General features: G+C 35.5%; 1 long non-coding RNA gene across 1 annotated transcript; it reads left to right on the top strand.

The window, feature by feature from the left end:
• Nucleotides 1–949: 949 nt before the first annotated feature.
• On the top strand, nucleotides 950–3,085 carry LOC147839964 (uncharacterized). Its single transcript, XR_015513551.1, has 2 exons — nucleotides 950–1,054; nucleotides 1,980–3,085. It is a non-coding gene; the product is annotated as an uncharacterized LOC147839964 (long non-coding RNA).
• The last annotated feature ends 14,208 nt before the right edge of the window (nucleotides 3,086–17,293 follow it).

Here is a 17,293-nt window from a genome sequence, read left to right as displayed (position 1 = left end):
CAACCTGATCACAGCTGCAGGATCCTGAACCGACGGGACACCCTCCAGCAGGAAGTCCTTCAGGTGTGCTGGAAGACTCCTGGTTCGTCTGAGGCGCCGCTGCTCCATGATTATCAACTTTCCAAATCAGACAATCTGGTGAAACTTGTCAAAGTGAAGAGTTGAAAGAGCTCAAGTGATCAGATTCAGAGAGATGTGTTGATTTCAGTGTAAACTCTGGTTGCCGTGGTGACAGAATATTGGAGTCAATTAAATGTAAACAACACTTGATCAGCAGAAAGTCAATCAGAGCAGTAGAGGAGTTCTTCTCTATTGCTTCTCTATTACACGTTGTGTCATTTTTACATTATAAATAAGTAAATATAGTGTGAACTAAACAAAATGTGTAATACAGAAACATGAACACTTTCAGTTAAATTTCATTAAAATCAGTTGGGGGTAAGCAGATATCCTGATAATTATAATTATTATTATTTTTTATCATAATCAGATCTAGATCCCAAAACAATAATAAAAACGAAAACATACATACAGTTTTGTCTTTTATTTAATTATTTACTTATTTATTTATTTTCATAATCAACTTTAATCAAATTTTGTCGCAATCAAACTTTATTTTACCAAATTTCAAATACGTTTTTTTTATCTGATCATATTTTTGCATTAATTATTTCATTATTAGATTCTATAAAACAAAATTACACTGTAAATAAAATAATTGTTGACGCTGACAATTAAATGTTGACTCAACAAATGACTTCACCATAATAAGCCCCAAACGAAAAAAAAAAAAAAAATCCACATTATTAATTTTAGCTGATGGTCTGAAGTAAAAATTACAAATATTCATTCACCAAACATAAAACTGTGCTTTGGAAATTTATCAAACAGAAGTGAAAATAGTATTTGTGTTTGGCGAACAAACCTTGCAGCAAAAGCGCGTGTACGCATGCGCGTGAGAGTCGTTTGTTGGATAGGGTTTAAATTCCAGCGCAGCAATGGCAGAGCTCCTCCGAAACATCATATTCAGGCGATTTCCTTCATCAAAGATATGGTGAGTAGTGAATTCTGTATGTATTGAATCGTTTTTAAGTTTAGCCAAATGCAAGTGTCAGTAATTCCTGACATAAAACGAAAAGCATGGGTATTACGTTAGCCTGCCGCTCCGTCATAATGTTGTACACAACACGTTAACGTTAATTACAGACATTGCTCTGGCTAGTTATATGTTACCGGTTGTCAGTTCTACTGTAGCCTTATTTATTTTCTATAAAACAAAATATTATGTAAAACCCAAGCCTCCCTTATTGATTTCAACTTGAAAATATTAAACATTGATTTGGAGTTGTTCTTAAAGGTACAGTTCACCCCCAAATCAAATTGTACTAGTTCACTCAGGCACATGTGGTTTCAAACTTTTGTAAGTTTCTGTCTTCTGTTGAACACTAAATGCCATATTTAGAAAAAAGCTGAAACCTGTAACCATTTATTTCCATAGTAGGAAAAACAAATACTATGGAAGTCGATGGTTACAGGTTTCCAGCTTTCTTTAAAATATTTTCTTTACAGAAGATTGAAAGAAAAACAGGTTTGGAATAAATGAAGGGAGCGTAAATTACGGCAGGATTTTCAGTTCTGTGTGAAAGAAAACCTGTTTTTTGTCTTCTGCTGTTATTTACTCACTGTAAATGATATTTAGAAGCATTGCGGTAAACAAACAGGTGCCTGGCCAAAGTGACATTTTACATATAAATGCGCAATTTACCACATAGCATTCTCACAGTATGGAAAGTATTAATTACTATAGGGTTACTATGCTAATAACTATGTGAACATCCACATTCTGTTATTGTAAAATTACATTTGTGATCCAACAGGAATAGTGTTTTTGAAAATGACACAGTATTATGGTGACATTTGAATATGTATTTGATATAGGCTTAATATTGACATTGCCGTTTTATATTTCTAACATACAGGGCCATTGGAAAACCACAGAGATGCAATGAAGATGGGAATCCTTGTTAGCATCAGGAGCATGATGAAGTTTAAGAGCCCTGTCAACTGTGCTGAATGTCTGCTGTCCTGGAAGCGGAGATGATGGTGCTCGACAATAGGAGACTTTATCAATGCATCTTCTGTGCTTTTGGATTATAGTATCTACTCAACCTGGAATACGATGACTAAATAGGTTTACATGGTAAATATTTGAAACAGATGCAGCTTTATGTGCTTGAAGTTCCTCTTGAAGATTTTTTTTTACTTTTCTTGAAACTTTTGTGAGTTTTTTTTCTGTTCTGGAATCATCTGTGTCAACTGGGTAAAGGAACCCATTGTTTAGATTTGATGGTGCTTTTGACGATTTTAATATTCATTTATTAATTTTCCTTCAGCTCAGTCCCCTGTTTATCAGGGGGAGCCACAGCGGAATGAACCGTTCATTGTTTATATGCAAATATATTAGATGTTTAATGTTAATGAATGGGTTTAACCATTAAAAATGTGATTTCATAAGTTCAGATTATCTTTTGTAGAATGAAAGTATCCAGGTGACAACACTAAACAATGGTTAAAGTAACCGCACAAAAATACTCACATTTTATGCTGTTTTTATTTTTTTATTTTATATATTTTTGCAGATATTTGGGATATATATTAAGTACACTTTAGCTCTAGGTATTGACCTTATTCCTCACTTCTTTTTGGCTGAAGATTTCCGCTCTCATTCACTTCCATTGATTTTTAGACGTTAAAAACTGTTTGTTATGATGCTTGATGTTGCAAACTGATATTTTCTTAATATATTATTCTGCTTTGTCTGTAGAGTCATAAACACACTAGTTTGTAGAGCAAGTAGTTTGTCTGTTTTCTGCTGTTTAATATTCCTAGTCATTTCTCCCACAGGGCACTGAATCAGATGTTCTGAAACAAATCGGAAAAACTTCCGCCTTAAAGAATGAGGTCAATAATAGGAGAAATAAAATGCTGGAATTTATAGGGTATACTTTGTTGAAATGTGTAATGTATTTGTTATTCTAAAGTACTTTTACAATAGCGTCTCTTTAATGAAAATAAATAAATAAATGTGGCAGTGTTTAGTGTATTTTGATTTTGATTATTCTATTATTCATTTTCTTTTAGGACAACGAGGAATAAACAATTCAGTAAAGTTGCTTTAGCATTGTTTACCAATATACAATTAACCAATATACATTTTTTAATTAGGTGAAACCAAAAAAGCTTGTTGCACACAATCTAAAACATTCAATTGGGCCAAAAACATGATTGAGCAGACTTGATGGTTTTTTTATTGGCTCAACACATTATTTCTCATTGAGCCAATGTTGACAGGCTGTTGCCACAATTGAATTTAGATGTGACCAGTCACTAGGAAATGAAGTTTGGGGAGTAAATTATATTTAAATTTATTTAAATAAATATTATATTGATTCATTTTTTACAGCGTATAAATAATTAGAATTTATATTTATAACATAATTGTAAATATTATTCAATCAAAAAATTTAATAAATTATTTAAACATTTGTTTTATTTGGTGTATGTTTTATTATTATGATTATTATTATTATGGCTTATTTTATTATAGTTTTATTATAGTTTTAATAGTGCAATTAGTGGTGGGTTGTTTTGAAAATCAGGTTAAAAGGGTAATAATAATTCCAGAATTGTTACTTTTATTTGTTAATTATAACTTGATAAAAATCAACAGAATAGAGGAAAAAGAAAAGAATCGCAGCCTCTTTTATATGTATTAAATGACAAATTTATTAATTGATTCATTTATTTAGAATGGTTGCTTCCACGAATCCTGCGACTTCCACATCTTCAGGTGATTCTGATGTAAATCTGCTGTCCAGAATCAGCTGGTTTGTCTTAGTCGGGCATCTCCGCTGAGACCAGTCCACTATGGGTGACCCTGCCGGTATCTGTGAAGTACCAGTGGCGAAGCTCTCAGCATCACTGATGCACACAAGCCCTCACAGCACGTCAAGCTGCAAACCACGTGAGGGACCCTAACCTAACCTACCCTAACCTAACAGACACCGCAAACCACTAAACGCATCGAAACTCTCAGAAGAGTCCAGCGACCGACCAGCAACACGAGAACAACCGCTCAGAAAACCTCGACAACCGTGCAGAAAACCACCTGAAACATCCTGAAGACCACCGAGCAAACCAAGAACTTCAAGTCACCAACACCAAGAATCAATAAAAACAACCAATTGATGAAACAAAACATGCAAAAGGAAACTTACTGTGAACTTGCTCTACAACTATGTACACTATATACATACGCAGGCCTGCAGTGTGGTTTGGGACACTGTGGAGACTCAGCGTCTGGCCCTCTTTCTGCTGGGCTTCTCAGGCAGTGGCTCTCCACTGATGTCCACATGGACTCGAGGAGCCATGATGTTTGGTCTGGACCCACATCTGCGTTCTGTAATGAGGATTCGTCCATCAGCCAGCACCGTCTCCTCCATCACAGGACACCTGAGCGCCTCCCACAGCCGCTGCTTGATCTCCAGGCCCAGCTGAAGGCTGTAGGGACGACTCTTGAGCATGGGCTCGACCACAGAGCGGTAGATGTCCTGGTAGGCCTGAACGCTGTAGCCATGGATCGAGAGTGGCTCCTCCTGCTGTCCCACGTCCACTGAAGGCACTGAGGATGCTGGACGGATTTGGGGCAGGACAGCTGCGTTCTTCAGGTGATGCTCCTTCAGACCTGGGGAAGAGATACAGCTGTAAGTATGATCCAACCTGATCACAGCTGCAGGATCCTGAACCGACGGGACACCCTCCAGCAGGAAGTCCTTCAGGTGTGCTGGAAGACTCCTGGTTCGTCTGAGGCGCCGCTGCTCCATGATTATCAACTTTCCAAATCAGACAATCTGGTGAAACTTGTCAAAGTGAAGAGTTGAAAGAGCTCAAGTGATCAGATTCAGAGAGATGTGTTGATTTCAGTGTAAACTCTGGTTGCCGTGGTGACAGAATATTGGAGTCAATTAAATGTAAACAACACTTGATCAGCAGAAAGTCAATCAGAGCAGTAGAGGAGTTCTTCTCTATTGCTTCTCTATTACACGTTGTGTCATTTTTACATTATAAATAAGTAAATATAGTGTGAACTAAACAAAATGTGTAATACAGAAACATGAACACTTTCAGTTAAATTTCATTAAAATCAGTTGGGGGTAAGCAGATATCCTGATAATTATAATTATTATTATTTTTTATCATAATCAGATCTAGATCCCAAAACAATAATAAAAACGAAAACATACATACAGTTTTGTCTTTTATTTAATTATTTACTTATTTATTTATTTTCATAATCAACTTTAATCAAATTTTGTCGCAATCAAACTTTATTTTACCAAATTTCAAATACGTTTTTTTTATCTGATCATATTTTTGCATTAATTATTTCATTATTAGATTCTATAAAACAAAATTACACTGTAAATAAAATAATTGTTGACGCTGACAATTAAATGTTGACTCAACAAATGACTTCACCATAATAAGCCCCAAACGAAAAAAAAAAAAAAAATCCACATTATTAATTTTAGCTGATGGTCTGAAGTAAAAATTACAAATATTCATTCACCAAACATAAAACTGTGCTTTGGAAATTTATCAAACAGAAGTGAAAATAGTATTTGTGTTTGGCGAACAAACCTTGCAGCAAAAGCGCGTGTACGCATGCGCGTGAGAGTCGTTTGTTGGATAGGGTTTAAATTCCAGCGCAGCAATGGCAGAGCTCCTCCGAAACATCATATTCAGGCGATTTCCTTCATCAAAGATATGGTGAGTAGTGAATTCTGTATGTATTGAATCGTTTTTAAGTTTAGCCAAATGCAAGTGTCAGTAATTCCTGACATAAAACGAAAAGCATGGGTATTACGTTAGCCTGCCGCTCCGTCATAATGTTGTACACAACACGTTAACGTTAATTACAGACATTGCTCTGGCTAGTTATATGTTACCGGTTGTCAGTTCTACTGTAGCCTTATTTATTTTCTATAAAACAAAATATTATGTAAAACCCAAGCCTCCCTTATTGATTTCAACTTGAAAATATTAAACATTGATTTGGAGTTGTTCTTAAAGGTACAGTTCACCCCCAAATCAAATTGTACTAGTTCACTCAGGCACATGTGGTTTCAAACTTTTGTAAGTTTCTGTCTTCTGTTGAACACTAAATGCCATATTTAGAAAAAAGCTGAAACCTGTAACCATTTATTTCCATAGTAGGAAAAACAAATACTATGGAAGTCGATGGTTACAGGTTTCCAGCTTTCTTTAAAATATTTTCTTTACAGAAGATTGAAAGAAAAACAGGTTTGGAATAAATGAAGGGAGCGTAAATTACGGCAGGATTTTCAGTTCTGTGTGAAAGAAAACCTGTTTTTTGTCTTCTGCTGTTATTTACTCACTGTAAATGATATTTAGAAGCATTGCGGTAAACAAACAGGTGCCTGGCCAAAGTGACATTTTACATATAAATGCGCAATTTACCACATAGCATTCTCACAGTATGGAAAGTATTAATTACTATAGGGTTACTATGCTAATAACTATGTGAACATCCACATTCTGTTATTGTAAAATTACATTTGTGATCCAACAGGAATAGTGTTTTTGAAAATGACACAGTATTATGGTGACATTTGAATATGTATTTGATATAGGCTTAATATTGACATTGCCGTTTTATATTTCTAACATACAGGGCCATTGGAAAACCACAGAGATGCAATGAAGATGGGAATCCTTGTTAGCATCAGGAGCATGATGAAGTTTAAGAGCCCTGTCAACTGTGCTGAATGTCTGCTGTCCTGGAAGCGGAGATGATGGTGCTCGACAATAGGAGACTTTATCAATGCATCTTCTGTGCTTTTGGATTATAGTATCTACTCAACCTGGAATACGATGACTAAATAGGTTTACATGGTAAATATTTGAAACAGATGCAGCTTTATGTGCTTGAAGTTCCTCTTGAAGATTTTTTTTTACTTTTCTTGAAACTTTTGTGAGTTTTTTTTCTGTTCTGGAATCATCTGTGTCAGCTGGGTAAAGGAACCCATTGTTTAGATTTGATGGTGCTTTTGACGATTTTAATATTCATTTATTAATTTTCCTTCAGCTCAGTCCCCTGTTTATCAGGGGGAGCCACAGCGGAATGAACCGTTCATTGTTTATATGCAAATATATTAGATGTTTAATGTTAATGAATGGGTTTAACCATTAAAAATGTGATTTCATAAGTTCAGATTATCTTTTGTAGAATGAAAGTATCCAGGTGACAACACTAAACAATGGTTAAAGTAACCGCACAAAAATACTCACATTTTATGCTGTTTTTATTTTTTTATTTTATATATTTTTGCAGATATTTGGGATATATATTAAGTACACTTTAGCTCTAGGTATTGACCTTATTCCTCACTTCTTTTTTGGCTGGAGATTTCCGCTCTCATTCACTTCCATTGATTTTTAGACGTTAAAAACTGTTTGTTATGATGCTTGATGTTGCAAACTGATATTTTCTTAATATATTATTCTGCTTTGTCTGTAGAGTCATAAACACACTAGTTTGTAGAGCAAGTAGTTTGTCTGTTTTCTGCTGTTTAATATTCCTAGTCATTTCTCCCACAGGGCACTGAATCAGATGTTCTGAAACAAATCGGAAAAACTTCCGCCTTAAAGAATGAGGTCAATAATAGGAGAAATAAAATGCTGGAATTTATAGGGTATACTTTGTTGAAATGTGTAATGTATTTGTTATTCTAAAGTACTTTTACAATAGCGTCTCTTTAATGAAAATAAATAAATAAATGTGGCAGTGTTTAGTGTATTTTGATTTTGATTATTCTATTATTCATTTTCTTTTAGGACAACGAGGAATAAACAATTCAGTAAAGTTGCTTTAGCATTGTTTACCAATATACAATTAACCAATATACATTTTTTAATTAGGTGAAACCAAAAAAGCTTGTTGCACACAATCTAAAACATTCAATTGGGCCAAAAACATGATTGAGCAGACTTGATGGTTTTTTTATTGGCTCAACACATTATTTCTCATTGAGCCAATGTTGACAGGCTGTTGCCACAATTGAATTTAGATGTGACCAGTCACTAGGAAATGAAGTTTGGGGAGTAAATTATATTTAAATTTATTTAAATAAATATTATATTGATTCATTTTTTACAGCGTATAAATAATTAGAATTTATATTTATAACATAATTGTAAATATTATTCAATCAAAAAATTTAATAAATTATTTAAACATTTGTTTTATTTGGTGTATGTTTTATTATTATGATTATTATTATTATGGCTTATTTTATTATAGTTTTATTATAGTTTTAATAGTGCAATTAGTGGTGGGTTGTTTTGAAAATCAGGTTAAAAGGGTAATAATAATTCCAGAATTGTTACTTTTATTTGTTAATTATAACTTGATAAAAATCAACAGAATAGAGGAAAAAGAAAAGAATCGCAGCCTCTTTTATATGTATTAAATGACAAATTTATTAATTGATTCATTTATTTAGAATGGTTGCTTCCACGAATCCTGCGACTTCCACATCTTCAGGTGATTCTGATGTAAATCTGCTGTCCAGAATCAGCTGGTTTGTCTTAGTCGGGCATCTCCGCTGAGACCAGTCCACTATGGGTGACCCTGCCGGTATCTGTGAAGTACCAGTGGCGAAGCTCTCAGCATCACTGATGCACACAAGCCCTCACAGCACGTCAAGCTGCAAACCACGTGAGGGACCCTAACCTAACCTACCCTAACCTAACAGACACCGCAAACCACTAAACGCATCGAAACTCTCAGAAGAGTCCAGCGACCGACCAGCAACACGAGAACAACCGCTCAGAAAACCTCGACAACCGTGCAGAAAACCACCTGAAACATCCTGAAGACCACCGAGCAAACCAAGAACTTCAAGTCACCAACACCAAGAATCAATAAAAACAACCAATTGATGAAACAAAACATGCAAAAGGAAACTTACTGTGAACTTGCTCTACAACTATGTACACTATATACATACGCAGGCCTGCAGTGTGGTTTGGGACACTGTGGAGACTCAGCGTCTGGCCCTCTTTCTGCTGGGCTTCTCAGGCAGTGGCTCTCCACTGATGTCCACATGGACTCGAGGAGCCATGATGTTTGGTCTGGACCCACATCTGCGTTCTGTAATGAGGATTCGTCCATCAGCCAGCACCGTCTCCTCCATCACAGGACACCTGAGCGCCTCCCACAGCCGCTGCTTGATCTCCAGGCCCAGCTGAAGGCTGTAGGGACGACTCTTGAGCATGGGCTCGACCACAGAGCGGTAGATGTCCTGGTAGGCCTGAACGCTGTAGCCATGGATCGAGAGTGGCTCCTCCTGCTGTCCCACGTCCACTGAAGGCACTGAGGATGCTGGACGGATTTGGGGCAGGACAGCTGCGTTCTTCAGGTGATGCTCCTTCAGACCTGGGGAAGAGATACAGCTGTAAGTATGATCCAACCTGATCACAGCTGCAGGATCCTGAACCGACGGGACACCCTCCAGCAGGAAGTCCTTCAGGTGTGCTGGAAGACTCCTGGTTCGTCTGAGGCGCCGCTGCTCCATGATTATCAACTTTCCAAATCAGACAATCTGGTGAAACTTGTCAAAGTGAAGAGTTGAAAGAGCTCAAGTGATCAGATTCAGAGAGATGTGTTGATTTCAGTGTAAACTCTGGTTGCCGTGGTGACAGAATATTGGAGTCAATTAAATGTAAACAACACTTGATCAGCAGAAAGTCAATCAGAGCAGTAGAGGAGTTCTTCTCTATTGCTTCTCTATTACACGTTGTGTCATTTTTACATTATAAATAAGTAAATATAGTGTGAACTAAACAAAATGTGTAATACAGAAACATGAACACTTTCAGTTAAATTTCATTAAAATCAGTTGGGGGTAAGCAGATATCCTGATAATTATAATTATTATTATTTTTTATCATAATCAGATCTAGATCCCAAAACAATAATAAAAACGAAAACATACATACAGTTTTGTCTTTTATTTAATTATTTACTTATTTATTTATTTTCATAATCAACTTTAATCAAATTTTGTCGCAATCAAACTTTATTTTACCAAATTTCAAATACGTTTTTTTTTATCTGATCATATTTTTGCATTAATTATTTCATTATTAGATTCTATAAAACAAAATTACACTGTAAATAAAATAATTGTTGACGCTGACAATTAAATGTTGACTCAACAAACGACTTCACCATAATAAGCCCCAAACGAAAAAAAAAAAAAAAATCCACATTATTAATTTTAGCTGTTGGTCTGAAGTAAAAATTACAAATATTCATTCACCAAACATAAAACTGTGCTTTGGAAATTTATCAAACAGAAGTGAAAATAGTATTTGTGTTTGGCGAACAAACCTTGCAGCAAAAGCGCGTGTACGCATGCGCGTGAGAGTCGTTTGTTGGATAGGGTTTAAATTCCAGCGCAGCAATGGCAGAGCTCCTCCGAAACATCATATTCAGGCGATTTCCTTCATCAAAGATATGGTGAGTAGTGAATTCTGTATGTATTGAATCGTTTTTAAGTTTAGCCAAATGCAAGTGTCAGTAATTCCTGACATAAAACGAAAAGCATGGGTATTACGTTAGCCTGCCGCTCCGTCATAATGTTGTACACAACACGTTAACGTTAATTACAGACATTGCTCTGGCTAGTTATATGTTACCGGTTGTCAGTTCTACTGTAGCCTTATTTATTTTCTATAAAACAAAATATTATGTAAAACACAAGCCTCCCTTATTGATTTCAACTTGAAAATATTAAACATTGATTTGGAGTTGTTCTTAAAGGTACAGTTCACCCCCAAATCAAATTGTACTAGTTCACTCAGGCACATGTGGTTTCAAACTTTTGTAAGTTTCTGTCTTCTGTTGAACACTAAATGCCATATTTAGAAAAAAGCTGAAACCTGTAACCATTTATTTCCATAGTAGGAAAAACAAATACTATGGAAGTCAATGGTTACAGGTTTCCAGCTTTCTTTAAAATATTTTCTTTACAGAAGATTGAAAGAAAAACAGGTTTGGAATAAATGAAGGGAGCGTAAATTACGGCAGGATTTTCAGTTCTGTGTGAAAGAAAACCTGTTTTTTGTCTTCTGCTGTTATTTACTCACTGTAAATGATATTTAGAAGCATTGCGGTAAACAAACAGGTGCCTGGCCAAAGTGACATTTTACATATAAATGCGCAATTTACCACATAGCATTCTCACAGTATGGAAAGTATTAATTACTATAGGGTTACTATGCTAATAACTATGTGAACATCCACATTCTGTTATTGTAAAATTACATTTGTGATCCAACAGGAATAGTGTTTTTGAAAATGACACAGTATTATGGTGACATTTGAATATGTATTTGATATAGGCTTAATATTGACATTGCCGTTTTATATTTCTAACATACAGGGCCATTGGAAAACCACAGAGATGCAATGAAGATGGGAATCCTTGTTAGCATCAGGAGCATGATGAAGTTTAAGAGCCCTGTCAACTGTGCTGAATGTCTGCTGTCCTGGAAGAGGAGATGATGGTGCTCGACAATAGGAGACTTTATCAATGCATCTTCTGTGCTTTTGGATTATAGTATCTACTCAACCTGGAATACGATGACTAAATAGGTTTACATGGTAAATATTTGAAACAGATGCAGCTTTATGTGCTTGAAGTTCCTCTTGAAGATTTTTTTTTACTTTTCTTGAAACTTTTGTGAGTTTTTTTTCTGTTCTGGAATCATCTGTGTCAGCTGGGTAAAGGAACCCATTGTTTAGATTTGATGGTGCTTTTGACGATTTTAATATTCATTTATTAATTTTCCTTCAGCTCAGTCCCCTGTTTATCAGGGGGAGCCACAGCGGAATGAACCGTTCATTGTTTATATGCAAATATATTAGATGTTTAATGTTAATGAATGGGTTTAACCATTAAAAATGTGATTTCATAAGTTCAGATTATCTTTTGTAGAATGAAAGTATCCAGGTGACAACACTAAACAATGGTTAAAGTAACCGCACAAAAATACTCACATTTTATGCTGTTTTTATTTTTTTATTTTATATATTTTTGCAGATATTTGGGATATATATTAAGTACACTTTAGCTCTAGGTATTGACCTTATTCCTCACTTCTTTTTTGGCTGGAGATTTCCGCTCTCATTCACTTCCATTGATTTTTAGACGTTAAAAACTGTTTGTTATGATGCTTGATGTTGCAAACTGATATTTTCTTAATATATTATTCTGCTTTGTCTGTAGAGTCATAAACACACTAGTTTGTAGAGCAAGTAGTTTGTCTGTTTTCTGCTGTTTAATATTCCTAGTCATTTCTCCCACAGGGCACTGAATCAGATGTTCTGAAACAAATCGGAAAAACTTCCGCCTTAAAGAATGAGGTCAATAATAGGAGAAATAAAATGCTGGAATTTATAGGGTATACTTTGTTGAAATGTGTAATGTATTTGTTATTCTAAAGTACTTTTACAATAGCGTCTCTTTAATGAAAATAAATAAATAAATGTGGCAGTGTTTAGTGTATTTTGATTTTGATTATTCTATTATTCATTTTCTTTTAGGACAACGAGGAATAAACAATTCAGTAAAGTTGCTTTAGCATTGTTTACCAATATACAATTAACCAATATACATTTTTTAATTAGGTGAAACCAAAAAAGCTTGTTGCACACAATCTAAAACATTCAATTGGGCCAAAAACATGATTGAGCAGACTTGATGGTTTTTTTATTGGCTCAACACATTATTTCTCATTGAGCCAATGTTGACAGGCTGTTGCCACAATTGAATTTAGATGTGACCAGTCACTAGGAAATGAAGTTTGGGGAGTAAATTATATTTAAATTTATTTAAATAAATATTATATTGATTCATTTTTTACAGCGTATAAATAATTAGAATTTATATTTATAACATAATTGTAAATATTATTCAATCAAAAAATTTAATAAATTATTTAAACATTTGTTTTATTTGGTGTATGTTTTATTATTATGATTATTATTATTATGGCTTATTTTATTATAGTTTTATTATAGTTTTAATAGTGCAATTAGTGGTGGGTTGTTTTGAAAATCAGGTTAAAAGGGTAATAATAATTCCAGAATTGTTACTTTTATTTGTTAATTATAACTTGATAAAAATCAACAGAATAGAGGAAAAAGAAAAGAATCGCAGCCTCTTTTATATGTATTAAATGACAAATTTATTAATTGATTCATTTATTTAGAATGGTTGCTTCCACGAATCCTGCGACTTCCACATCTTCAGGTGATTCTGATGTAAATCTGCTGTCCAGAATCAGCTGGTTTGTCTTAGTCGGGCATCTCCGCTGAGACCAGTCCACTATGGGTGACCCTGCCGGTATCTGTGAAGTACCAGTGGCGAAGCTCTCAGCATCACTGATGCACACAAGCCCTCACAGCACGTCAAGCTGCAAACCACGTGAGGGACCCTAACCTAACCTACCCTAACCTAACAGACACCGCAAACCACTAAACGCATCGAAACTCTCAGAAGAGTCCAGCGACCGACCAGCAACACGAGAACAACCGCTCAGAAAACCTCGACAACCGTGCAGAAAACCACCTGAAACATCCTGAAGACCACCGAGCAAACCAAGAACTTCAAGTCACCAACACCAAGAATCAATAAAAACAACCAATTGATGAAACAAAACATGCAAAAGGAAACTTACTGTGAACTTGCTCTACAACTATGTACACTATATACATACGCAGGCCTGCAGTGTGGTTTGGGACACTGTGGAGACTCAGCGTCTGGCCCTCTTTCTGCTGGGCTTCTCAGGCAGTGGCTCTCCACTGATGTCCACATGGACTCGAGGAGCCATGATGTTTGGTCTGGACCCACATCTGCGTTCTGTAATGAGGATTCGTCCATCAGCCAGCACCGTCTCCTCCATCACAGGACACCTGAGCGCCTCCCACAGCCGCTGCTTGATCTCCAGGCCCAGCTGAAGGCTGTAGGGACGACTCTTGAGCATGGGCTCGACCACAGAGCGGTAGATGTCCTGGTAGGCCTGAACGCTGTAGCCATGGATCGAGAGTGGCTCCTCCTGCTGTCCCACGTCCACTGAAGGCACTGAGGATGCTGGACGGATTTGGGGCAGGACAGCTGCGTTCTTCAGGTGATGCTCCTTCAGACCTGGGGAAGAGATACAGCTGTAAGTATGATCCAACCTGATCACAGCTGCAGGATCCTGAACCGACGGGACACCCTCCAGCAGGAAGTCCTTCAGGTGTGCTGGAAGACTCCTGGTTCGTCTGAGGCGCCGCTGCTCCATGATTATCAACTTTCCAAATCAGACAATCTGGTGAAACTTGTCAAAGTGAAGAGTTGAAAGAGCTCAAGTGATCAGATTCAGAGAGATGTGTTGATTTCAGTGTAAACTCTGGTTGCCGTGGTGACAGAATATTGGAGTCAATTAAATGTAAACAACACTTGATCAGCAGAAAGTCAATCAGAGCAGTAGAGGAGTTCTTCTCTATTGCTTCTCTATTACACGTTGTGTCATTTTTACATTATAAATAAGTAAATATAGTGTGAACTAAACAAAATGTGTAATACAGAAACATGAACACTTTCAGTTAAATTTCATTAAAATCAGTTGGGGGTAAGCAGATATCCTGATAATTATAATTATTATTATTTTTTATCATAATCAGATCTAGATCCCAAAACAATAATAAAAACGAAAACATACATACAGTTTTGTCTTTTATTTAATTATTTACTTATTTATTTATTTTCATAATCAACTTTAATCAAATTTTGTCGCAATCAAACTTTATTTTACCAAATTTCAAATACGTTTTTTTTTATCTGATCATATTTTTGCATTAATTATTTCATTATTAGATTCTATAAAACAAAATTACACTGTAAATAAAATAATTGTTGACGCTGACAATTAAATGTTGACTCAACAAACGACTTCACCATAATAAGCCCCAAACGAAAAAAAAAAAAAAAATCCACATTATTAATTTTAGCTGTTGGTCTGAAGTAAAAATTACAAATATTCATTCACCAAACATAAAACTGTGCTTTGGAAATTTATCAAACAGAAGTGAAAATAGTATTTGTGTTTGGCGAACAAACCTTGCAGCAAAAGCGCGTGTACGCATGCGCGTGAGAGTCGTTTGTTGGATAGGGTTTAAATTCCAGCGCAGCAATGGCAGAGCTCCTCCGAAACATCATATTCAGGCGATTTCCTTCATCAAAGATATGGTGAGTAGTGAATTCTGTATGTATTGAATCGTTTTTAAGTTTAGCCAAATGCAAGTGTCAGTAATTCCTGACATAAAACGAAAAGCATGGGTATTACGTTAGCCTGCCGCTCCGTCATAATGTTGTACACAACACGTTAACGTTAATTACAGACATTGCTCTGGCTAGTTATATGTTACCGGTTGTCAGTTCTACTGTAGCCTTATTTATTTTCTATAAAACAAAATATTATGTAAAACACAAGCCTCCCTTATTGATTTCAACTTGAAAATATTAAACATTGATTTGGAGTTGTTCTTAAAGGTACAGTTCACCCCCAAATCAAATTGTACTAGTTCACTCAGGCACATGTGGTTTCAAACTTTTGTAAGTTTCTGTCTTCTGTTGAACACTAAATGCCATATTTAGAAAAAAGCTGAAACCTGTAACCATTTATTTCCATAGTAGGAAAAACAAATACTATGGAAGTCAATGGTTACAGGTTTCCAGCTTTCTTTAAAATATTTTCTTTACAGAAGATTGAAAGAAAAACAGGTTTGGAATAAATGAAGGGAGCGTAAATTACGGCAGGATTTTCAGTTCTGTGTGAAAGAAAACCTGTTTTTTGTCTTCTGCTGTTATTTACTCACTGTAAATGATATTTAGAAGCATTGCGGTAAACAAACAGGTGCCTGGCCAAAGTGACATTTTACATATAAATGCGCAATTTACCACATAGCATTCTCACAGTATGGAAAGTATTAATTACTATAGGGTTACTATGCTAATAACTATGTGAACATCCACATTCTGTTATTGTAAAATTACATTTGTGATCCAACAGGAATAGTGTTTTTGAAAATGACACAGTATTATGGTGACATTTGAATATGTATTTGATATAGGCTTAATATTGACATTGCCGTTTTATATTTCTAACATACAGGGCCATTGGAAAACCACAGAGATGCAATGAAGATGGGAATCCTTGTTAGCATCAGGAGCATGATGAAGTTTAAGAGCCCTGTCAACTGTGCTGAATGTCTGCTGTCCTGGAAGAGGAGATGATGGTGCTCGACAATAGGAGACTTTATCAATGCATCTTCTGTGCTTTTGGATTATAGTATCTACTCAACCTGGAATACGATGACTAAATAGGTTTACATGGTAAATATTTGAAACAGATGCAGCTTTATGTGCTTGAAGTTCCTCTTGAAGATTTTTTTTTACTTTTCTTGAAACTTTTGTGAGTTTTTTTTCTGTTCTGGAATCATCTGTGTCAACTGGGTAAAGGAACCCATTGTTTAGATTTGATGGTGCTTTTGACGATTTTAATATTCATTTATTAATTTTCCTTCAGCTCAGTCCCCTGTTTATCAGGGGGAGCCACAGCGGAATGAACCGTTCATTGTTTATATGCAAATATATTAGATGTTTAATGTTAATGAATGGGTTTAACCATTAAAAATGTGATTTCATAAGTTCAGATTATCTTTTGTAGAATGAAAGTATCCAGGTGACAACACTAAACAATGGTTAAAGTAACCGCACAAAAATACTCACATTTTATGCTGTTTTTATTTTTTTATTTTATATATTTTTGCAGATATTTGGGATATATATTAAGTACACTTTAGCTCTAGGTATTGACCTTATTCCTCACTTCTTTTTTGGCTGGAGATTTCCGCTCTCATTCACTTCCATTGATTTTAGACGTTAAAAACTGTTTGTTATGATGCTTGATGTTGCAAACTGATATTTTCTTAATATATTATTCTGCTTTGTCTGTAGAGTCATAAACACACTAGTTTGTAGAGCAAGTAGTTTGTCTGTTTTCTGCTGTTTAATATTCCTAGTCATTTCTCCCACAGGGCACTGAATCAGATGTTCTGAAACAAATCGGAAAAACTTCCGCCTTAAAGAATGAGGTC

Source organism: Danio rerio, chromosome 17 (genome assembly GCF_052040795.2).
Source record: "Danio rerio strain M-AB ecotype USA chromosome 17, GRCz13ab, whole genome shotgun sequence".
NCBI classification, from domain to species: domain Eukaryota; kingdom Metazoa; phylum Chordata; class Actinopteri; order Cypriniformes; family Danionidae; genus Danio; species Danio rerio.
This window is presented reverse-complemented; position numbering and strand designations above follow the sequence as displayed.